Source organism: Dasypus novemcinctus, chromosome 1 (genome assembly GCF_030445035.2).
Source record: "Dasypus novemcinctus isolate mDasNov1 chromosome 1, mDasNov1.1.hap2, whole genome shotgun sequence".
Taxonomy (NCBI): Eukaryota; Metazoa; Chordata; class Mammalia; order Cingulata; family Dasypodidae; genus Dasypus; species Dasypus novemcinctus.
The window spans coordinates 145,626,522-145,651,562 of record NC_080673.1 but is presented as its reverse complement, the minus strand read 5'-3'; the positions used below and the strand labels follow the sequence as shown (position 1 = coordinate 145,651,562).

Here is a 25,041-nt window from a genome sequence, read left to right as displayed (position 1 = left end):
GAGCAGGATAATAAATATCAAGCAAGTTTCTTTTTGTATTTCACCATTTCTGCTTGAATGCATTTTTTTAAGTCTTGTTTAAATTTTGTACATTAATAAAGCAGGAAAATATTTCTTACATCCATAATAATGAGCTAATTCTCATATGAATCAACAAGTATATGCTCTAAATTATTCTGGTTGATATTGTCCAGCACTCATGTTTCAGATTAGGTTCTTGTATATCTTTTTGGTTAGAGAAAAGAGATAGAGGGATTCTAGAGTGTTCAAATACTATATATTAAGAACTAATTGCATTGCATTTCAAAACGACTCAGTGTACAGATCATTTAAATAGTGACCATCTCCAGTACTTTCAAAGGGGATTAATTCATATGCAACCTTTGAAAAATGCATCTATTATAAAAAACAAGGTAACTGTATATTAGTTTGTCTTTGTGCATTCATTGTTAAAAAAATGAAAACTAAGCTTGGCTTTAAATTGCATATCTAAAGAAGCATATCAATCAGTGCCACTTAATTGCAGATATATTTAGATGATTCAATGAATTTTATTAATTGTGATTTCCTTTTTTAACAGGAATTCTGAAACCGTATTTTCTTTTTGACTCCTCTGTATTCTGAAAAATATTTATTATTCAAAATTCACTATATACCTGCTGAAGTTGAAACAAATGAACATGGATCTCTATAACCACTTCTACTAAAACTTCTTAAATACTAAATTAGTGTTATATTTTTTTATTTACTTAAAAAATGAACTGTTCAAATTGTTTTGAACTGTTGGGTGTAACAATCGTTATTGCATAATATAAATAATAGGGTAGACTTCAGAGTGTTCTAACAAAAAAACATTATTTAAAAATGTAGAGGGTAGGTGCATTTTATTCAAAAAGAAAGAAGCTCGATAACTCCCATTATTATGAAAGTTGGAAAACTATGATTGGCATGCAAATGTTATGTATAATTATATTATAACAGCCATTTTTGAGGGGTAAAACACAGGGTAAATTGCTTGGGTGCCTTTTATATTGATAATTTGAAAGCTACTTCTTGAACAGAGAAAGAAAAGAACAGACATTGCTGAGGAAATAATCTTCCTGGAAGTCTACCAAATCTTCCTAGGGTTAGAGAAATGGTCCACTGACTTCTTTTAATGCAGAAGTGTTAAAAGGAGGACAGGAAACTTTCAACTTCCAGACATTAATTAATTTTACCAAACAAAATCTCCATTATGAATGGAGTCCTTTTCCAAGTGTCTGTTTTAGCCTTCAACAGCCACATCCTCTGTATGTTTTACCACCGTTTCTCCTATTTAGGTAGCTTTTCTTTTTCCTTTATGCACTAGACTGTCAGAACTTAATTTCAATGGTGGGTTTTATTTTCCCCTATTGTGCCATGGAGCAATAACTGCTTAGTTTCTTACATACCAGGAACAAAGCTGAAGCTTTAGGAATCAGTCCTAGGCCAGACACAAAGAAAGAGATACTTGTGGTATGAATGACTGTGTCCTGCCTGGATAGCTTTGGAGGTTTGCAGAGGAATAATATCCCTATCTCTTTGTATCTTTATCATGACTGAAGAAGAACAGCAGGAGCAGATCCCTGGAGAAGTTACTGCTCAAGTACAGTACCATAGCCAAGTACCTGCTGGGATGAGAGTTTTGGTATTATATACACCTTGGACTGTTTTTGACATGTAAACGAACTGTAAAATAAGGAAATAAGTGCAAGGCTTCATCTTTGGTTTTGATTTTGATAAATAAAACCTCCCCATAAAGTCAAGAAATGCTTTTTTTTTTTTTTTAAGATTTATTTATTGTTATTTCATTCCTCCCTCCCCTCGGTTGTCTGTTCTCTGTGTCTATTTGCTGAGTCTTGTTTCTTTGTCCGCTTCTGTTGTTGCCAGCCACACGGGAAGTGTGGGCGGTGCCATTCCTGGGCAGGCTGCACTTTCTTTTGCGCTGGGCGGCTTTCCTTACGGGGGGCGCTCCTTGTGCGTGGGGCTCCCCTACGCGGGGGACACCCCTTTGTGGCAGGGCACTCCTTGCGCGCATCAGCACCACGCATGGGCCAGCTCCACACGGGTCAAGGAGGCCCGGGGTTTGAACCGTGGACCTCCCATGTGGTAGACGGACGCCCTAACCACTGGGCCAAGTCCGTTTCCCAAGAAATGCATTTGTTAACACTGCCCTAACCTAGCCATGATTAAGTGCCTGGTACATAGTAGATGCTCATTAGGGCTTCTTTTTTCTTTCATTTCATTTCTTTTTTCTTTTCTTTTTTTCTAATGTATGAAGGCAGGCCAACTAATTGTCATAACAATAATTTACTTTTTTTTGCCTTTCTAGTAGTAATTATAGTTGATTTTTATATTCACATACCTGTAGCACTTCATGATGATTACATTAATTCTCAGTGCACTGAGTTGTATTATTTACTTTTTTGGAGGAAATATGATATTTTAATGTAGATTTCAAGTTGTTGGCAGGCCATATAATATTGACAGATACTCTCAACAGGTATTTTTTGGTTTTGATATTTCTTTAATGTAGTTTTATAAATTTCATCAAGCTCTCAAATACTTTGTAAAATTGGGAAATTCCCAATATTTGCCTTCATTATAATTGAATGATATGATTTTTGTAGTTACAGTTTTTATTTTCCAGTGTTAAAATCAGTAACTTTATTTTTTGTAGCTTGTTCAGACTGGGTTCTCTCCCCTCATGCCTAGTAAATTGTCTAGAGCATGGTTGTTCAATAATAGTTTCTGTGATGCTGGAAATGTTCTGTATCTGTGCCATGCAATATGATAGTCATTAGAGCATGTGCCTGTTGATTTAATTAATAACTTATTTGATAGCACAGGTGTGGGGAATTTGTCCAGACTATTCTTTTTTTAATTCTAAAATTTGTAAAATTTACAAACCCTCTATACCTACAAAGCAATAAGCAACAATAGGATATTTTTATAGATTATTGAGCAGAAGACAATCATGAGGTAAGTGAGATTTCAGATTATTCTAGCACCATTGGGAAGGTAGATTTGAGATGTGATGGAATTGCACTGTAGGAATGCCTAGGAAATACTGCAGTATGCCAGGTATGGCACACAGCAGTTGTGATTTAGTGACAGATGATTCAGCTAAGTGTGAGGTAACTTGAATTATTGTCTTGCAACTCTCATTTGATATCCATGTCATGGTAATCTTTAGGAGTTGCAGCTTTCAGATTTGTAAAATGGGAGAAAAATTCTTCTCTGCCTGCTTCACATGGCTGTGCAGATTATTATGTTGGAAATGGATAAGAAAGTCTTAATACTCCATTGAATAATATGGTGGCCCATGGTAGTGGTTATAATAAGGAATGAAAAGTAAAAGATATTGAAAATAACTCATTGATTTATAGATTGAAAGACTTAAGAGGAAAGTTGGAAAAGGATATGACATCACTAGTAAAGAGACTACTTTTAAAGGCCTAGTTGAAGATATGTAGAATAGAATGTATTAAAGGCAGTGAGCGTGTCTTGTAGTACTGTATGTTAGAAATTTTTTTTCAGGACAGGCAATACAAAGGTGAAAAACATGGTTTCTACCCTCAAAAAAACATGGAGTCTAGTGAGAAAAGTGTCAGAAGAACAAAAAATATACCATAATGTAGCAAGAAACAATGTTGATGCTATCACAGATAGATTATATGCCCAGTCCTTTGTTTGAGAAAAAAATGAACTTTGTATTTCATGTTAGAGCATTCTGGAAAATACTAACAAAAATTTATATGACTCAATATGTTTATTCTCTAATTATATGAAATATCACTGTATAATTTAAACACTGGTTCAACTTGCTGTATTAACCCAATACATATTTGTTTCAATGAGTATTAATGATAGAGATGCCTTTGTACAATGTTAGAGTACAGAATTATTTATCTCTAAATAAATGTACTTTTTTGAATTCTTTTAGCTGCCATTAATTTTTTTCTCGGTCTTTCAGTGTCGTTTCTTGCTTAGACATAGAATCATACAATGAATGGTTAAGATTAATCTGTTTGTCATCAGACCTGCCTGCCTTACAACTTGCTCCTTGTATGATCTTGGACAATATACTGAATCCTTCCAAAACTTGGTTTTGTTAACCATACTTCTGTTAACTATCTTCCATAGGTTATATTAGTTGTAGTTTTCCCATGTATCACCATATTCTTAGCACTTTGTAAAAGAAGTATATTCTTACATTTATACTATTAACCACATATTCATCCATACAGAAATCATTGTTATATTAATACATATCCTAGAGTATTCTCTAGTTTCCTTGCAATTGACGTGTACTTCCACTACTACCCCTTTCAGCCACAATCACATTTATAAATAAGCAGTGTTATTTACACTCAATATAATGTGTTACTCTTAGCTCTTCTTATGCACACATTTACAGTTAACCTGTTAAATAATGCTATACACATTATGCAGTATCTCCCATTCTTAACCCACCTTCTACTTCCTGGTAATCTATATTCTAGGGACTCACTGCTTTTAGTTCATATTAGTGGGACATGCATTCTTTTTCCTTTTGTGTCTGGCTTATTTCACTAAACATAATATCCACTAGTGCCGGCGGTGGGGGGTGGGGAGGAGTTGTGCCCATCTGGCACGGATGTTGGGTTCGCTTTCTCCGCCGCCGCCTTGGCAGTGGCTGCTGGAAGCCTTCCTCGCACCGCCTTCGTGAGCCACAGGCTGTTGACACACCTCACCAGCCATGCGCCGGGGACTGCTGGCCGGGGCTGCTAGTCAGCGAAGGGGGACCGCGCTACAAACTCACACAAGCCACTGGCCAAACAGCTTTATTGGCAGAAGCGGGCTAATGCGTGGTCTGCGAGCGAGTCTGGGGAGGGAGTAGTGGATGGGAGTTATATAGGGTGAATGTGGAAACATTATCTGATTGGTTGGGACAGCAATATGTCTGTATATGGTAACTATAGATTTACTAGGCAAAATGGTGGAAGGAGATGAAATGGCGGCATGGCGCATGTGCACTGTCCTCGCCCGGTGACTCAGCGCTTTAAAGACCATCCCTGAGTTTACTCAAGGGCATGTGGGGGCTAGAGTTTACTCATAGTCCTGTGTCTTGTAGCGCAGGTCTCATGGCTTGGACGGCTGCACTGTCGGGCCTTCCCTCACACTAGATTCATACATGTTGTCATATGCATCCCAATTTCAATTTTTCTTACAACTGAATAGTGTTTCATTGTGTGTGTATACTACATTTTGTTTAACCATTCATCAGTTGAGTTGAAGTACTGCCAAATTGTCTTCCACAGAGGCTTCACAATTCTGAATTCCCACCAACAGTGAAGGAATGGTCCTCTTTCTCCATGTCTTTCTAGCACGGTTTTCCACTGTCTATTCTATAAGGTGTGAAGTAGTACCTCATAGTAGTTTTTTTTTTTTAAAGATTTATTCCCCCCCCCCCGGTTGTCTGTTCTCTGTGTCTATTTGCTGCATCTTCTTTGTCTGCTTCTGTTGTTGTCAGCGGCACAGGAATCTGTGTTTCTTTTTGTTGCATCATCTTGTTGTGTCAGTTCTCCGTGTTTGCACGACTCCTGGGCAGGCTGAACTTTCTTTCGCGCTGGGCGGCTCTCCTTATGGGGTGCACTCCTTGCGATGAGCCCCCCCAAGCGGCGGACACCCCTGCGTGGCAGGGCACTTCTTGCGCACATCAGCACTGCGCATTGATGTGCATGGGCCAGCTCCAAATGGGTCAAGGAGGCCTGGGGTTTGAATCGAGGACCTCCCATGTGGTAAACAGACGCCCTAGCCACTGGGCCAAGTCCACTGCCTCATAGTAGTTTTGATCTGCATTTCCCCAATAGCTAGTGATGAGGAGCATTTTTTTCATGGGCATTTTGGCCATTTGTATTTCTGTTCAAGTCTTTTGCCCATTTTTAAATTGGGTTGCTTGTCTTTTCATCATTAATTTGTATGATCTCTTTATATAACATGGAAATCAAACGCCTATTGGATATGTGTTTTCCAAATATTTTCTCATATTGAGTAGGTTGGCTTTTTACTTTCTTGACAAAGACTTTTGAAGAACAAAGTGTTTAATTTTGAGGAGATTCTATTTATCTAATCTTTTCTTTTGTTGCTCATGATTTATGTGTAAGGTTGAAGAAACTACCATGTACCAGAAGATCTTGCAGATGCTTTCCTACATTTTCTTCTGGGAGTTTTATGGTTTTTGTCTTTATATCTATGTCTTTGATACGTTTTGAGTTCATTTTTATATAAGGTGTGAGATAGGGGTTCTCTTATTTTCTTTTAGATATGACTATCTAGTTCTTCCAGCACTGTTTGTTGAATAGACTGTTCTGGCCCAGTTGGGAGGTCTTGATAGCCTTGTCAAAAATCACTTGCCTAGAGATTTGAGGGTCTATTTCTGAGTTCTCAATTCGATTCCATTGGTCAGTCTGTCTATCTTTATGCCAGTATCATGTCGTTTTTACCACTATAACTAAAGAATATATTTTAAAGTCAGGAAGTAAGAGTCATCTATCTTTGTTCTTTTAAAAACATTTTTGGCTATCTGAATCCCCATACCCTTCCAAATAAATCTGATAATTGGTTTTCCATTTCTGAAAAAAAGACTGTTGAGATTTTTATTGGGATTGCATTGAATCTGTAAATTAGTTTGGGTAAAATATACTCTGATGTTTTCATAACTGGTGTCTGCCATACCCTTTTTTTCCTATTGTTTGGTTAGAAACATGGCTAAATATAGTAACATGATGCAACTCAAAATTCTTTCTTAGTAAATATGAGAAAAAGACAGTTCTGGATAGAAGTAGATATGTTGAATTCCTTGGTATTTAAGGATATTTTTATTTGGGTAAAAATCTAGCTTTTTTGTTTTATTTTATTAAAGTATTGGTAGAGCTAAGTGATATTAATTTTGTTCAATTATTCTTAGACAATTTAAAAAATAAACTGCCTGGGAAATACCGTTGTGGTAAAATTTATTTTCTAAATGATGCTAAACGGAAGGGATTTACTGTGTGTTAACATATATCTCTTTATACTTACATATTTTCAGAGGCTTGTCTCATATTTTCTTAATTTCCAAATATGTAAAGCAAAGCAAAGAAAATAAAGAAGGGAGAGAAAGAAGATAGGCAAATTTTTGTTGTTGTTGTTGTTGTTTTGTTTTTTTAAAGATTTATTTTATTTATTTCTCTCCCCCCACCACGTTCCCCCTGTTGTCTGCTCTCTGTGTCCATTTGCTGTGTGTTCTTCTGTGTCTGCTTGTATTCTCATTGGGCAGCTCCAGGAACAAATCCTGGGACCTTCCAGAGTAGGAGAGAGTGATTACTCTCTTGCGCTACCTCAACTTCCTGTTCTACTACATCTTCTTATTTTCTCTCCTCTATGTCTCTTGTTGTGTCGTCTTGCTGCACCAGCTCTCCATGTTGGCTTGCACTCCTGTGTGGGGTGGCTTTCCCATGCTGGGCAGTGTCCCCATGCAGGATGGCACTCATACACAGTGCCGCGTTCCCAGGTGGGCTGGCACTCTGTGTGTGCCAGATTGCCCTCATCAGGAGGCCCTGGGCATCAAACCCTGGATCTCCCATAAAGTAGACGGGAGCCCAATTGGTTGAGCCACATCCATTTTTCTAGGCAAATGTTGAAAGTTGGTAGATCTGGGTTTCTAGGTGGGAGATATTTTGGAGTTCACTGTCAGGGTTTTGTAATATTTTTGCAAATGTTTGGTAGCTTTGAAAGTATTTCAAAATAAATAAAAAAATAAGCTATCAGCAACTGTTGAGATTAAAAATAATACACTGAATTGGAGAAATCTTTTAAGACACTTTATTTCTATATGCAATTGAGCTCTTAAATCATTTTGGAACTAAACCAATTGTTAAATATTGCATACCTTAATTTTATACCTAAAATATATAAACACTTCAAATCTACTTTGTGAAATTATTTGGAAATTAAGAAGAAAATTTTGATGATAGCATATTTTATATGCAATTTTTAATATAACTGTAATCTTACACTACAAACTGTCTTTAAACTGACAGTAGGATGATATTTAAAAAATGTTTCCACCACTTCCTTTTTTTTTTTTTAAAGATTTATTTATTTATTTATTTCTCTTTCCTCCTTCCCCTCCCCTTCACCCCGGTTGTCTGTTCTCTGTGTCTATTTGCTGCGTCTTCTTTGTCTGCTTCTGTTGTTGTCAGCAGCATGGGAATCTGTGTTTCTTTTGGTTGTGTAATTTTGTTGTGTCAGCTCTTCGTATGTGTGGCACCACTCCTGGACAGGCTGCACTTTCTTTCGCGCTGGGCAGCTCTTCTTATGGGGCGCACTCCTTGCACGTGGGGCTCCCCTACGTGGTGGACACCCCTGCATGGCAGGGCACTCCTTGCACGCATCAGCACTGCGCATGGGCCAGCTCCACATGGGTCAAGGAGGCCCGGGGTTTGAACCGTGGACCTCCCATGTGGTTGATGGACGCCCTAACCACTGGGCCAAGTCCGCTTCCCTCCATCACTTCTTCATTGCAACACAAACATTTTCAGTAGAAGAAATCACATAATTTTGGACTTTATGTCATATGACTTATTTGTCTTATTTCTAGACTAATTTTTACTGGAATTTCCTGGATTCTCATTTAAATTTCACAATGTAATTTCAGGGTCACAAATTCAGAATTACATAATGAATTTATGAGAGGATTAATTTTATAAAAACTTGATTTAGGGAGGCTTATTTTCTGTGTTATTATAAACTCTCTTTTGAAAACACCCATTAATAATCAGTGCAATGAGAAGTTTTCAGATATTGACTCTAAAATTGGACACTTTGTGTTCAAATCCTGGCTTTGCCATTCAGAACCTCAGAATATTATTTTATCAAATAAAGATGATAAAGTTAATTCCAAGCTCAGAATGTTTTTAAGGATTAAGTGAGTTAATATAAATTGTTTAATACAATACCTGCCTCATAGTAAGCATGATATATGTGTGTATATACATATATATGTGTATATATACATACTTGTTTGTATGTCTGTGCATACACATAGACACACATATACACATATATGCTTATTTCTCTCCATCTGGAATATAAATATAAGTTCTGTGTGTGCTTTTTCATTTACTAGCAATGTAATTTAAAATTTTTTTATTGTAGTGATGTGTAAGCAACTCAAATTTCTTTTTAACAACTCTTAATTGTTCTATTCAGTAGTATTAATTGCATTCACTTTATTATGCTACTATCACCTGCATCCCTTACCCCAACTTTTTCACCATCTCAAACACAACCTTTTCACCCACCAAGCAATAACTGCTTCTCTCCACACCCCCCCCAACATCTCCTCATGAACTGTAATCCACTATCCATCTCTATGAAATTTACTTCTTTTAGGTATTTCATATAAGTGAGATGGTACAATATTTGTCTTTTTGTATCTGGCTTATTTTACTCAACATGATGGTTTCAAGTTTCATCCCTGGGCTGTAGCATGCATCAGAACTTCATTCCATTTTACAACTGAATAATATTCCATTTCATAAACAGAGCACATTTTGTTTATCCATTCGTCTGCTGATGGGTACTTGGGTTCCTTCCCCCTGTTGACTATTGTGAGTAAAGCTGCTATAAACATTTTGTGCCTATACCTGTTTGAGTCTCTGCTTTCTATATTTCTGGGGATATACCAAGAACTGAGATTGCTGCATCATAGGGTAATTCTGTTTTTAACTTTTGATGGAACCGCCAAACTTATTTACACAGTGACTGCACCATTTTCCAATGCCACCAGCAATGTATAAAGTTTGCTATTTCTCTGCATCCCTGTCAACTTATTATTTTCTGTTTTTAATAATTTCCATCATAGTGAGTATGAAGAAGTGGTATCTCATTGGGGTTTTGACTTGTATTTCCCTGATGCACAATGATGTTGAACATATTTTCATGTGCTTATTGACCATTTGTAAATCTTCTTTGGAGAAATGTCTATTCAAATCCTTTCCCCATTTTTAAATTGTGTTATTTGTCTTTGTGTTGTTAAGTTATAGCAGTTCTTCATACATTGTGGATATTGAACCATTATCAAATATATGATAGTAATTATTTTCTCTCATTCTATATGAGGGCTATTTTTTTTTTTTTTCCTATTATCTACTGAATTCACAGCACTTAGAACAGTGCCTGGAGCTGAGTAAAAAAATACTTGATAAATAAATGAAGTTTCTCTACTCTTTAAATGTGCTATCTCAGGTTTAGCAAATATACCTTAGACCCTCATGTTTATCATAATCATGTTTTATTTTAATTGATGAATATAACCTTAATTTTATTTTCCATTTTTGATGCCTTGTCTACCTGTTTTTTTTTTACACTTTGACCTGAAGCATAGATTAACGTAACTTTTAATTTTTAATTTAAATCAATCTATACTGAGACCCAAGTATTTCTATCTAATTTATAATACCTAGGCTGAGTTATAATATTATAATATATTGCTTTTTATATTATTTTTGAATGATATATCACTCTGAACTAATAAAAATATGAGAAAATATTTATGGATTAATTTTTATCTGTCACACACCAAGTGTTTGCAATCTCCCTGAGTGCTTTCTGTCTAACTAGTCACTCTGCTCAAAAATATTTTTAATAGCTCCTTTTTAAGAATTCCTGTACCTCAAGTTCACTACTTAGAAAGTTGGCCTTATTATTCATAGCGATAGAATAGTCTCATTTGATATACCTTTTCCTGCCCTTTTCTCTATTTTCTTTAACTTTACCCTTCCTCTCTCCTTTTCCTTTCCTGTGCTTATACCCCAGATTTGTCCTTCTCCTTAGTAACTTGAGTGGCCATATGTAAGCTTATTCTTTTTTCCAAGCTGCCTGCTGACTTTAAGTGCCTTAAGTGGATGTAATTGAGTGAAGCACTGAGATGCTGAATAGCCAAACTGTAAATTGAAGACTCTGCTTTTATGTACAAAGAGAATAAGAAAAAGGACTATAAAGACAGCTATGCAAACAAACTAAAAAATATATATATAATGGTACATTTTTGTTCTTGGTCTCTGTATATGTGGCCAATATGGTCTCCAATTAAAAGAATAAAATGTTTTGTTCACCTAGTCAGCATGTTAGAGGCCCTGTTAAGTGCTTGGAATTTTAGGGTGGAGGTATGCAAAGATGAAGAAGCCATAGTCTCTGTTCACAAATATTTCACATTACAGTGTAGGATTCAGCTAAAATACAGAAATATGCAAAGTTATAAGAGAATTGGGGAAGATATGATTGATTCTTTCTGGGGTGGAGTGGGTCTGGTGATATCAGAGAAAACTTTGTGGAATTTGTGACACTTGAATGTCAGAATATATTTACCAAGTGAGAGATAAAATGATCTAAAGGAGGAGATGTTTGTTGGCAGGCCTGTGATAGCATTACTAATGATTGTTAGATTTAGAGAACATTTACAGGATGTGATATGCGTGTTTTTCAAAAACCAGGGGGAAGAAAGCATCTCTGTAAAGATCCAGTAATTATTATTATTTTTTTCAGGGTTAATTGTTTTTTTGTTTTTTTTTTTATTTGAGAAGTTGTGAGTTTATGAAACAGTCATGCATACCATAAAGGATTCCTGTACATTGGCTTACCACCAATCTCTTACACTGTTGTGACACATTTTTTACAACTGATGAAAGAATATCATCATAATATTTTTTCTATCTGTAGTTCATATGTTATATTTAGGGTATTATTCCCACAATCCATTCTGTTATTAACACATTGTATTAGTATTGTTTATTTGTTATACCTGATGTGAGAATGTTCTCATATTTGCACTGTTAACCACAGTCCATTCACCACAGGGTTCACTGTGTTATATGGTTCCCTGCCTTGTACCATCCATCCAAAGAGTAGACTTGCTGGCTCTCAGTTTATCACATATTAGTGCTGTAATCAGCTCAGTCAATTTCAGAATGTTTCCATTACTCCAAAAGGAAAAATCCCATACTCTCTTATACACCCCCATTTTTGACCCTTAACATTGATATAGTACCCTCTTTGCTATCACTGTAAAAAATATTACAATATTACTGTTAACTATAGTCTATATATAACATTAGTTGTATTTTTCCATGTGTCTTCATATTCCTAACACCTTGTAATAGAGGACCATTCTTGTGTTTGTATAATCTTTTTTGTTTGTGCTTCTTTTTTGAAATAGTATATTTTATTTTTAAATAAGTTTTAGATTACAGAAATATTACATAAAACATATAAGGGATTCCCATATACCTCACACACTTATTAACAGCATCCTTCATTATTTGGTACATTTGTTACAATTCATGATCGCATATGCATTGCTGCTAACCATGGACTAAAGTTTACATAATAGTTTACACTCTGTACCACACGATTTTATAAGTTATGACAAAATATATAATGACCTGTATCTGTCACTGCAGTGTCAGGAAAGGAAAATTCCAGGGTCCTGAAAATGACCCATATTACACCTGTTCTTCCCTCTCCCATGCTTCAGAACCTTTTGTGGCCACTGCCTTTACATTAATGATAAGAATTCTTCCTTTGCTAGAATAATAACATGTAGGGAAGCAGATGTGGCTCAACTGATAGAGCATCCACCTACCATATGGAGGGTCCAGGGTTCAAACCCAGGGCTTACTAGCTGTGTGGTGAGCTGGCCCATGTGCAGTGCTGATGTGTGCAAAGGGTGCTGTGCCACGCAGGGGTGTTCCCCGCATAGGGAAGACCCACATGCAAGGAGTGCACCCCGCAAGGAGAGCCGCCCCATGCGAAAAAGTTCAGCCCACCCAGGAGTGGGCCACACTTGCACAGAGCTGAACAGGAAGATGACTCAATGAAGAGACACAGATTCCCGGTGCTGCCGAGAATGCAAGCAGACACAGAAGAACACACAGCAAATGGACACAGAGAACAGACAACTGGGCAGGGTGGAGGTAAAGGGGAGAGAAATAAATAAAAAATAAAAAATAAAAATAATGTCTGTAGTAGAATGATAATAAGTCTACTTTAGTCCATTGTTCATTCCCCAATCTTGATGATTTTGGGATGGTGATGGCTACTCTGCTTCTAATTAGGAGGGGGCTTAGATCCAATGGGGCAGATGGATGGAACTATCTTGCAATTACAGACACTCTCTGTTCCTTGGGATGGGTGTTGCCCATCATCATCTCCTTGTTAGCTGTCCTGGGTGAGTCCAGTGAACTGAAGAGTAGGTGTTGCAACTCTGCTGAAATTTAGGGCTCAACTGACACATGGACAGACCAAAGATTTAAGTCATCGGGACATATACTTATCAAGTATAGTGAATAATTATGGGTTCAAATAAAAGGGGCAGAACAGCCATGAGTGGAGAACCTATAAATGAGTCTAACTCTGTTACAGTGGGGGGCATAAATTCCAAAGTAAGTCCCACTGACAGGGTGCCAAATTCCTGGGCTGTCTGCTGTGCTTATAGTTTCTGTATCTCTCTTGAGCCTCAGGAGCCCTGCTATTTGAGCAGTTTACTGTGGCAGTCAATGAGATCCTGCTGAGACTTGCATAAGCATAACCTCTGGAATGACCTCCTGCTTCACTCTTAGACATAAAAAGTTATTTGTATTTAACATTTTCCATTTTTGCCAAGGTCTTTTTCCAGTTGCATTGCTTGTTGGTGCTTGGTAATGATCCCTCCAAGTAAGGGAGGCTCATCCCAGGAGTCAGGTGACGTGCGGGGGTGGGGGGGTGGGGAAGTAGTGCATTTATATGCTGAGTTTGGCTTAGAGAGAGGCCACATTTGAGCAACAAAGAGGGCCAGTAAATTCTAATAAAATATGCTTGATTTGTTGGTTGTACAGGAAATTTCAAGCACTTCATTAAAAAATTGTTTTTTAGTTGCATGTCAAAGAGGTCAAACATGCCGTTTAAATATGGGCTTGAATTGTTCCTGTGGTACAAAGCCTCACTAATTGCACAAATATGGATGGGCACTCACTAGAAAAAATGCAATGACTTACATTGTTTAATATTTTTAAGTCCTTTGCCCACAAAATCTAATGCTTCTATTAATGACTATTTTCCACTAAATTCTATTTTCATGCTGTTATAATGTACCTGATTGTAATCATTAGTGATTTTGTGAAGTAGAACTCAATTTTAGTTTTGTGTTATTTTATGCTATTTACCTTCTTCCCATATCTAATTCCATATCTAATATCTTATCAGTGTAGCTGCAGGATTAAATATGTGGTGAGACAATGTTAGGAGATGACTAGAAAACTCAGTTTTGGATGACCCATGACATATTATCTTGGGGACACTATAATAGAATGCATAATGGCTTTTGTCATTTTATTGGTACATATACAGTTACTTAAACTTTCCTTAATATAATAATACGTATTAAGTATATATGGCATAATACATGTTAAATATATTAACTAACGCAACCAGTGCTTGCATAAAGCTCTTAAATCGACTCACTATAAAGTGAAAAAATTTATATGACCAGTTACAGCACGTTAGAAAACTTCGACATCCCTAAGAAAGTATTTGAAAGTACAATGTTCCTTTTGTTGTATCACGTCTGGCATACTGATTATTAGTTTAATAATACAAGCAATAGAAAAATGTTATGAAAATTTTATGAAAATGGTGAAAAACACCACTTAAAATCTTTTTTTGGTTTATTTCTTTCTAGTTATCCATATCTGAATTTGCAAAAATTATTTTAATCACAATCACTCTGTGGGTGTATTTATAAACTTGTAGAAAGTATGTATATGTGTGTTTGTACGTGTATGTGTGTACACAGCTGTGTATCTGTGTATGATCATGTAGCAAGATGTGCTGATCCTCATCTCAATTTTTTTTTCACAGTTTTTATCTAGTAGCCAAAGTAATTAGACACATCCCAGGATCTTAGGTAGAAGTGGCCTGTTGCATGAAATCAGAGCATTTCTTGGGAGTCTCCAGATTTATTCTTAAAAACTCACTGTTTCTTAAACTGGGAAAATATTTACATTCCATACTCACCAAATACATTAACTTTCCCAGCAAACCTTACAGTAACTTAGTGCAAGAAGTGTCACCTGTATTCTGAATTCCGTCTTGGTTCTGCTGAGATACCGCAAGAATCGTGGGGAAAATATAGTGGCAAACAGACGTACATAAATCTACTCATAGTTGTACAACTGCAAACATAAAATTAAATATATTTTTCTCATCATTTAATTAAATCTTTTATTTTCACTTACAGAAATGTTGAATTCGGTAGATTGGTAGATTGGTGGAGAGAAAACATGGATTTTTAGCAGCTGAGGAGAAAATTAAGGTAATTAGTAGATTATTCTTGGCAATCTTATTTGTTAGTAACTTCACAATATGTTAATATTGTATTTTATTCACATTAGTGTATGCTTTCATGAGTCTTTATCATATTGAAAATTTAGCATACTGTGTAATGGGCAAATAAATTAGAATTTTATATATTTTTGGAAAATAAATTGACACTTTTGTGAACAAAAATGGAAATAATATAGTTTAAAATATTTGTGGTTGTGAGGAAGTGTACTCCAGCAATATTAAAAACAAATTGGCTAAAAAATAAATGGATTTAGTAGTTCTCTACCTTTTTGGAAATAGAAGTGTTACATATTGTTTTCTTAACAATTTAATTTGCAATAACCATACTGAGATATTTTTTCAATTGGTGAACATACACCAACATAGAATATTGGTCATTTTTGTTTAATTTACACCATTATTGTCAATTACATATCCATGAAGGTGCACATAAATATTGAGGAAAAAAGTGATCATTTTATAGCACCAAGATGTTTAATAAAATCAAATTATTTTCAAAAGTAGTGTTTTTATTTATCACAAGTGCCTGTATGAGATATAAAATAAAAGACTTCAAGGAGTGTAACCTTAGGTCAATATGTACCTTTCTTAGCAAAACATTCAAAGAAAAAGAGGCCTTTATATTGAATAGTTGACAGTAAAATTAGAATTTCCTTTCTTAAAGTTATAGAAGTTAATTTCTATAAATTGACTTTGTAAAGTTTGGAATGTAAATTATTTTAAATATACAGTTCTAAAATGAGAAATATTAACTTTCTTATTATTGGTCTCCATATTAAAATATTTTTTGTTTAATTTTGAATTGTTGCTATCAATTGTATATATTATAGGGGCCTATTGATATCTTTTTTGGTGTTTTAGGAATATTCAGTAACTTAAGGCTATTAAAACATCGCACTTAGTTTTCTAGGCTCTAAATTTTCTAATTATATTCCTTCTTTTAAATATATTTGTTTTAATTTCTTTGTTACTACTTTCTTTATTCACATATGCAGACTACTGTAATTCCCATTTTCCAGAGTAAATATCATGCAACTCTTTTTTTGTATTTATTTCCTTATTGTACAATAACATTGCAATACTGCATATATTATACTGACTTGAACGTGAAATGGTTTTTTCACTACTTAATATTAGTGAAATAAATAAAATAGATGAAAATAGGTTCTTTCAATCTTTTCTTTTTTTTAAATTCATCCAAGTAAGAAACAGATGTGCTTGCTGTGGAGATGTTAAAATCTGGTGGGAAAGATGAAGTTCTATAGAAAATTTTATATACATTTTAAAAGGGGCATTTACAAATTGATAAGGAAACAGCTGTTCACTTTTGCCAGAGGCTCTTGAAACCTTTACAGAAGTTCTGAAATTCACTGAGGGGTTGTTGAGGCAGAGAAGATGAAGTCATTTATTCCAGACGAACGGAATAGCTTGTGAAAGGGTACATCAAAAAGCAAGTCATAGACAGCGGCAGGGTTAAATATGTGGTGAGACAATGTCAGGAGATGACTGGAAAACTTGGTTTTAGGTGGCCCATGACATATCATGCTTGCATACTATGTCATACTTTGTGGGAATAAAATTTTGGGACATCTCCTGATATTTGTTTTCTTTAATAAATAAAAGAAATAATTAGGACCATAATATTTACTATAATGATTGATACAGATCCCCAGATATGAGGATTCTGGAGAATCCGAGGGATTTTTAAAGTGTCAAATGGTTGGCAGTGTTTTTGAATTGAGATATAATTCATATATCATAGAATTCAACATTTTAATGTATACAATTCAGTGATATTTAGTATATTCACAAAGGTGTACAGCCATCACTACTATCTAATTCCACAGCATTCCCATTAGCAGTTACTCCTCATACCCTTTCCCCTCCTCCAGCCACTGGCAGTCACTAATCTACTTTCTGTCTGTATGGATTTGCCATATAAATGGAATCATACCCTATGTTGCCTTTTGTATACAGCTTCTTTCACTTAGCATAATGTTTTCATGTTTCATTCCCGGGTTAAGCTTAAATCAGTACTTCATTTATTTATATGGCTCAATAATATTCCATCATATGGATTTACCATAGTTTGTTTATCCATTCATCTGTTGATGGATATTTGGGTCATTTCCAATTTTTGACTATTTTGAATAATAGTAATTTTGACTAATTTGAATATTTGCATACAAGTTTTGGCATGGATGTTTGTTTTCATTTCTCTTTTACATGTACATAGGAGTGGAATTGCTGGGACATGTGGTAACTCTGTGGGTAACCTTCTGAAGGCTGTTTTCTAAAGTGGTTTTACCTTTTTACATTTTTTCAGAAATGAATGAATATTCTAATTTCTTCACATCTTTGCTGTTACTTGTTATTGTCTGTCCTTTTTACTGTAGTGATCCTAATGTATATGAAATGGTATTTTATTAGGATTTATATGGTGGTATTTGCTATTTAGAGCATTTTAGTGTACTGATATTACATTTATCTATTTAAGTGCATTTATGGAATTTTTGTCAATTTTTTATTAGACTAATGCTCACATTTAGACAGTTCCTTTTATGTAGTTCTATAAGAAATTTCAAACAATATATTATTTGATCAATATAGTCACCAAGTCAAAAAAATGGAAGAGTTTACATTTTCCCTACTTCAGTTTGTCAGTATTTGATATAAACATTGATAATATACTAAGAGTTATTGAGGAGCTAGCTAAAACCTTACAACAATCAAAAAACTCTGAAATATGGATTTACCTCTTATATCATAAGTGACTAAACTTCTCCTAACAGACTACTGAGTATATTGTTTCTTGAGATGTAAGCTAATGATAGTATACAGCATCATGAATATGAGATTCTTAGTAACTAAACATCTGAAATATAAAAGTAAACTTTTCTGATTTTTCAACAATGTTTAAAGTCATGCTCAACTTACTAATGTACAAATTTTCACTAAAGTTTGGAAGCTTTATTTGAGATTTTCTTCAGGGAAGAAATCTACTGGAGAAAGTTTTACTGTGGTAAAAATGGCCAAAATCACATGTGAAAAATTGTTTATAAAATAAAATTTTTTGACCCTTATATGGAAAGCTGTACTAGGGAAGACATATTTTCCTCAGAGAATGATCCTCTTTGAATGTATTGAGCCACAAAGTGTCAAACCAAAGTTTCCAGAATAAAAAAGCCTATTCAAGTCCCATTACTCGCACCAAAGATACTTTCCTGTTTTGGTTGATGGTTCCATTCATCCAGTTCCTTAGGTACAACCTTTTGGAGTAATCCTTGTAACCTCTTTTTCACACATCACACAAGTATCGTGCTCAGAAGTAATGTGGCATTTTCAAGGTTAATGGAAGAGAATATGCTATTGTGTTACCTCTGAACACCACTGCTGCTACTACCTTGGTCCAAATCACAATCCCCTTTTACCTGAATATCTGCAATAGCACTGCAACCATTTTCTTTTTTCTGTTCTTGTTCCTCTGTTTTCATTGTACCACAACTAGAGAGACCTGTATCGTTTTCCACATCTTCGGCAGTACAGCTGCCCTGGCTTATTGCCATTCACTGAATACTCTAGGCCACTTCTACCAAGGAGCTGTTGCTCTTATTGCTTCCATTACTAATCACGCTTTCCCTAGTTATTCACTTGGATTGTTCCCTAGACTTCGGATATACTCTTCTCCTGTGGCCTTCCCTGGGCATCCTATTTAAAATTGAATTTGCCTGGGAACACTCTCTGTCTTCCTTTCCTGTTTTATTTTTCTCCAGGACACATTTCACCACATTACACATAATTTCATTTGTCGGCCTCTTCTTATTTAGTTAATATATACTAAATATTTCTTCTTTAAAGTGACCTTTTAATTTTGAATTTGATGTGTGTGTTATGTTGTACCACTAGCCTTGCTTATGGATTTATATATTAGAAAGATAATTTTGGAAGCAGTATGTTGACTGAGTGGCTAGAAGCAGGTGGATCATCTAGGAAATATGTACACTGACCCAGGTGAGTTAAAATGAATATGTGGTTTAAGGAAACACTAGTGGGGATTGGGTGATAGTACCAGGTTTGAAAATATTTAGAAGGAAAAATTGACAGTTCTTAGAGATGGATTATATTTGAGTAATGAGAGAAAAGTTGAAGTCAGAATGAGTATCAGATTTCAAACTGGCAGCCAGGTGGCTGGTGGTGCCATTTCCTCAGGTGTGTAGGGAGTAAGTTTCTTTTTCCCTATGTTTTTGCAGAAATAAATTTTTCTGAGGTTTATATTAATTTTCTTTAGGAGTAGGAGTGCACTATATAACCATGAACTCTGAGCTTAAGATCATAAGCTGTCTTACTTCTTTATTCATTAATTTACTGAAATTTTTCTTTAAAAAAGTTTTGATTTCCTATGAAATTACATTTTCTAATTAATTTCCAAACCAGAGTTAGAAAGAACAGGATGTAAAAACTGGCCATGGGCAGAATAAAAGCACATTAATTATTCAGACAGTCATTCTGCTTATTCCATTCTTGGAGATATAGTGGCTGTCAGAATCTGTCAGCTGTATAGTTAGTGCCCTTCAGGATTTATATGCGTAAATGATGACCTTTAGAAATCTGCATGAAAATAAGTCTTGATTGGAATGATAGCTGCCAGTCAGTTGAGCAAAGGAAAAGGTATCAGCTATTACTTATACCACAAAATAGGTTGTGAAGCAGTGAACAGGAAATGGAGTGTAAATCAAATAACAATAATACTTTTTCCAGAGAATAAAAATAAAACCTATTTTAAGAGTCTTTCAAGGCAACTTATAATCAATTATAACCAATTAGCAGGAATGCCTGGATTAGTATTTTTCATGAATGTAGCTTTTCTCACTAAATATTTCTTTTAAAAATTCTTAAAATTCAGTGATTTAAAAATAAAATTATTATAGAAAATATATAAAATATTGCAAAGAATAGATCAGAATATCAATGTTATCCATACTTTCGCACCAAATTGAACATTTTGGTGTAAATTCTTAGTTTTCTTTTTTTAATAACAAACTAAATATGTATAGACATATCAATGGCCTCATATAGGTGAAAGTCCATTTTTACTGGTATCATAATATTTTTTCACATGCTTTCTTTAGCAATATTTTGCCACCATTTTGAAGATATTATGTTTTAGTTTGTATATTAGCCATCCAAAGGGGTGCTGATGCAAAGTACCAGAAATCTGCTGGCTTTTAAAAGAGTATTTATTTGGGGTAAAAGCTTACAGTTACAAGGCCTTAAAGAGTCCAACTCAAGGTTAGTTCCTCACCCAAAGTCTATTGCCATGTGTTGAAGCAAGATGGAGGGTGATAGCTACATGGGTTCCTCTTTCCTCTTATGCTCGGTGGGCTCATCCTCTTCCAAGCTCAGCCTTCGGCTCTAGGGCTTCTTTCTTTCCAGGGCTCGCTCAGCTGCTCAGGGCTCTGGTCTCTTCAGCTGCCAACTATTAGGTGAATGGCTCATCTCTCTCCTTGGCCACTGGATCAAAGCTCTCTCCTGTGTCTATGGAGCTCTCTTCCTCTGTGTTTCTTCTGTCTTGATTGATTGTTTACAAGAGGGGAGGGGACTCAAACTGAGTTATACCCTACTGACATGGTTGAATCAAAGTCCTCATCTTAACATAATTTAACATCTCAGCTGAATCTAATACAATCAAAAGATATCATGCCCAGAGGAATATACCAGTTTATAAATATAATCTTTCTTTTTGGAATTCATAAATAATCTCAAACTGCCACAGTTTGCTAGGTTGCCAAAATGCAATATACCAGAAATGGGTTGGCTTTTACAATACAGATTTATTTGCTTACAAGTTTACAGTTCTGAGGTTGTGAAAGTGGCATCACTTATCAAGGCATCATCAGGAAATGGTTTCTACCTGGAGATCAGCTGCTAGTGATCCTGGATTCCTCTGTCATATGGCAAGGCACATGACAGCATCTGCTGGTCTCTCCTTTCTGTCTGGGCTTCATTGCTTCAGCTTCATCATTATGACTTTCTCTCTTGCTTCTTTGTGTTTCTCTCTTGGTAGTCATCCAATTTATAAAGCAATCCAGTTAGAGGATTAAGACCCACTCTGGGCCACACCCTAACTGAAGTGATATAATCAAAAGTTACCACCTCAAACTATAAAAGCCTCATTGTCACACTTTATATGTGTGGTAGTTTAAATTTTACTCCTCATGTACACTGCTGAGGTAAACATATATTTATAGAAATCTTTGGGTATGTAAACTATTATTTCCTCAGGATAGATTTTTAGTATTGGAATTACTGGGTCATAATATATGAGTCTAAGGAGCAGATGTAGCTCAGTGGTTGAGCACCTGCTTCCCATGAACAAGGTCCTGGGTTCAATCCCTGGTATCTCTGAAAAAACAACAACAAAACCAAAGTATATGACTCTTATTAGAGCATTTTCATTATTTCAATAATGCGCTAATGATTGAAGAGATGAATGTACAACTATATGATTATACCAAATACCATTGCTTGTACACTTTGTATGAATTATATGCTTTATGAATATGGATCAATGAAATTTATTTAAAAGAAAATATATGACTCTTTTTAAAGTGTTTGATACATATTGTTAAAGTTTATTTCCAGAACATTTGTACCAGTTTTCATCTTCCACAGACTGCCTGTTTTACGAATATCTTCACATTTGTTGCTATAATAAATTTTAAAAATGTTATATTTTAAATGTCTACTATAAGTTTGTGTACTTGGATATATTCTGTTTAAACCTTATGTAAGGCAGAAAAAGCATTTTCAAGAAGAAATTCTATCTCTTTTTTGGTATTGTTATGAATTTTAGCTTCTTTACATTGTATCACTTAACACTTACCTATCCTGTCAACTAAAACATAAAATTCTCGTATTTCAAGATAGTGCTAAATACCTAAAAAGAAAGCAAAAACTGATAAAAACAAAAATAAAAATTTGGAGCATTTGAAGTAATGATACATATATGGAATATAACAAGGACAATGAGAGCAATAAGGTTTCATTCCTCATCTATCTTTTCTTGCAGGGCATCTTTTGCTTATTTTAGCCACCGAAGCCTTTTCCTGTTTGGGCAAACAAGGCAGTAACCACCAAAATTTTTGGAATGTATTTAGCCCTGCTTGGGTTTTTTCCCCTTACCGTATCTGAGCATGATCTTTAACTCAGTACTTGAAAAGTGAAACAAAATGACTAGTTGAGAATAAATAAACACTATGAATGGGCAGTGTACAGCTCTCTGTTTGTATAATAATAAATCTTAAAGTTAGAGTAATATGTGGATGTAGACCATTCTAGTCAAATTTCTAGGATGATCATGATGTTAGCTTTCTATTATTTTTCATTTCTACTAGTAAACACTGATGAACTAGCCCTGGCCCAGTCAGAATCTCATGCCCTTTATCAGACCTCATTTATCTTAAACTATCTACTTTAACTTCTACCCAGGGATTACAAAATATTTTGAAGTTTCAGTAAAGACTGCTCTTTTTGCCTGAATCAGGGATGTTCTCTTGAATATAATGAAATCTGCTCTGAACTATTCATATTTATAGTTTAGTGTTTTGGGCCATAGCTAAAACTACTTCATTGTCGATATTGATTTTTTTGTGGGAGAAGGGTGTATTTGCTCACAATTTTAAAAAATTAAGGCATAATGTACATAAATTTGCCCATTGTATTTGATGAATTTTGACAAATATCTATACCTGTGTAGCCTCAACCATTGTTTATCTGTCTACCTAAGTACCTTTGATTATAGGTTTTTTTTTTGTTTTTGTGTTTACTGGTGTGCAATTCTATGAAGTTTACGACATATATTGACTTGTATAACTGTCACCAAAATTAGCATACTGAACAGTTTTATCATCCTAGAAATTCCCTCTCAGCCATAACCACTGGCAACCACTGATCTGTTTCTGTTCCTATAGTTTATCTTTTCCAAAATGTCATACAATAGAATCTGGCAGTAGACAATAACTTTTTGAGATCAACTTCTTTCATTTAACATATAATGCCTTTCTGAGCCATAAGTAAATATATGTATTGATTTTTAAAAATCATTTCTCATTTCTATTTCTAAGACCAGTTTTTGTCCATATTTTTTTTTCTATTTAAGCTGCCATTGTTATTATGTACATTGATGTTATATAGAAACTTCATCTTCTACAATTGCTGAGTTAATAATAATTTTTAATCCAAACTTGACTATGGCAGATCTTCTTTTATTGGTATGTGAAGTTGCATAGGAAAATTACATGATCCAAGGAGAAAATCCTGCTTTTATGAGGTTTCCTTCCATGATGTTTTGTACATTTATTTATGAGTATGTCTTGTTCTCCTCTAGTTACCAAAATCACCTAACTATAAAAGAGCAGCAATATAAAAAAACAAACATAAAGCTAAAAGTGGATATTAGTGATTGAGAGCAAATGATTGTTCAAAGTTATCATAAAAAGTTGGCAAATATAGCAGGCTGGATCTATTTTATATCACAGCACATATTCCCTATATATCCACGAGTCTGAGTTATACACATTTCCAAATGTGGTTCCTACTAGGAAGAACCCTAAATCAGGCTACCTTCACTCGAAGCCTGGTCTTGCCATTAACTTAAGACACTCTGTGCACATTATATAATCTCTCTGGATTGTAGTATTCTCATTTGTCCAATTAGTGAGGTCAGGACTAGATTATCTATAAAGGACCTTCTTGCTCTAAAAAAATATAATGCTGCAATTCTGTAATGATCTTGGGTCATTAAACAGTAAAAGTTTGTGGCATGTGTTTAATATACTCTGACAGAAGGCATGGATATATACAATACCTTTTAATTTAAAATATAATTATAACTTAAAAAAATATGGTTTTGGTGTTAGAAAAATTCCACTAAGTATTTCAGGAAACTTGAAAATATAGAATCATTTTGGCGTTTTTCAAAAGGTTAATATTTTGAAAAATTCTGGATGCTTATTTTATGTTAAATAAATACATGGGTAAATGCAGTTACATAGTCTCATTTTTTTGTATTGTAAGAATTAATTGTGTATTACATTTGTAATATTTTTCCAGTATTTCTAATTTCAACAATATATTAATGCCTTTCCTTAACTATGAAACAAGGGCTTTATGTTAAATCCATTTTTTCCAAGTAAATACTCCTTTCTAAACAATTATAAGCTTATATATTTGCAAGAATAGGAGACTGATTGATAGCATCTCTTTTGGTTATATTTGGCTAATACAAAATACTACTTTTTAAAGTAACATCTTTCAAATGCTAAGGAATTTCCTCATAAATCTTGAAGAGAAGTGTAGAATAAAATACCCTCATTTTAATATACTTAAAGAAAATATTCAGTATGCATTATATTAGTGTTGATGTGGATAACTGGCTGCTGTGTTCTGGAGTGATAGTGCTATTTTGACTTTGCGAAATTCAGGAGCCTAGCTGGAGATACAGTAACATATACAACTATGTTATATTATGCCAAGACGATAATGGAATCATGAAAAGAATGGAGTGATTACTTCTAAATGACAGGGCTAGGGGAAGCTTTGCAGAATTCATAGTAT

At 34.7% G+C, this 25,041-nt stretch overlaps 1 protein-coding gene across 50 annotated transcripts in view; it reads left to right on the top strand.

Annotated features, from left to right (window-relative positions):
* ADGRL3 (adhesion G protein-coupled receptor L3) overlaps positions 1–25,041 on the top strand; it is an 845,015-nt gene that overhangs the window by 167,726 nt on the left and 652,248 nt on the right. For 41 of the 50 annotated variants that reach the window (XM_058297941.1, XM_071216369.1, XM_058297901.1 and 38 more), the window contains exon 2: positions 15,320–15,394. The exons of the other annotated variants lie outside the window; for them this stretch is intronic. The gene's annotated coding sequence lies outside the window, so the exon portion shown is untranslated. The remainder of the gene's footprint in view (positions 1–15,319; positions 15,395–25,041) is intronic. 50 annotated transcript variants of the gene reach the window in all.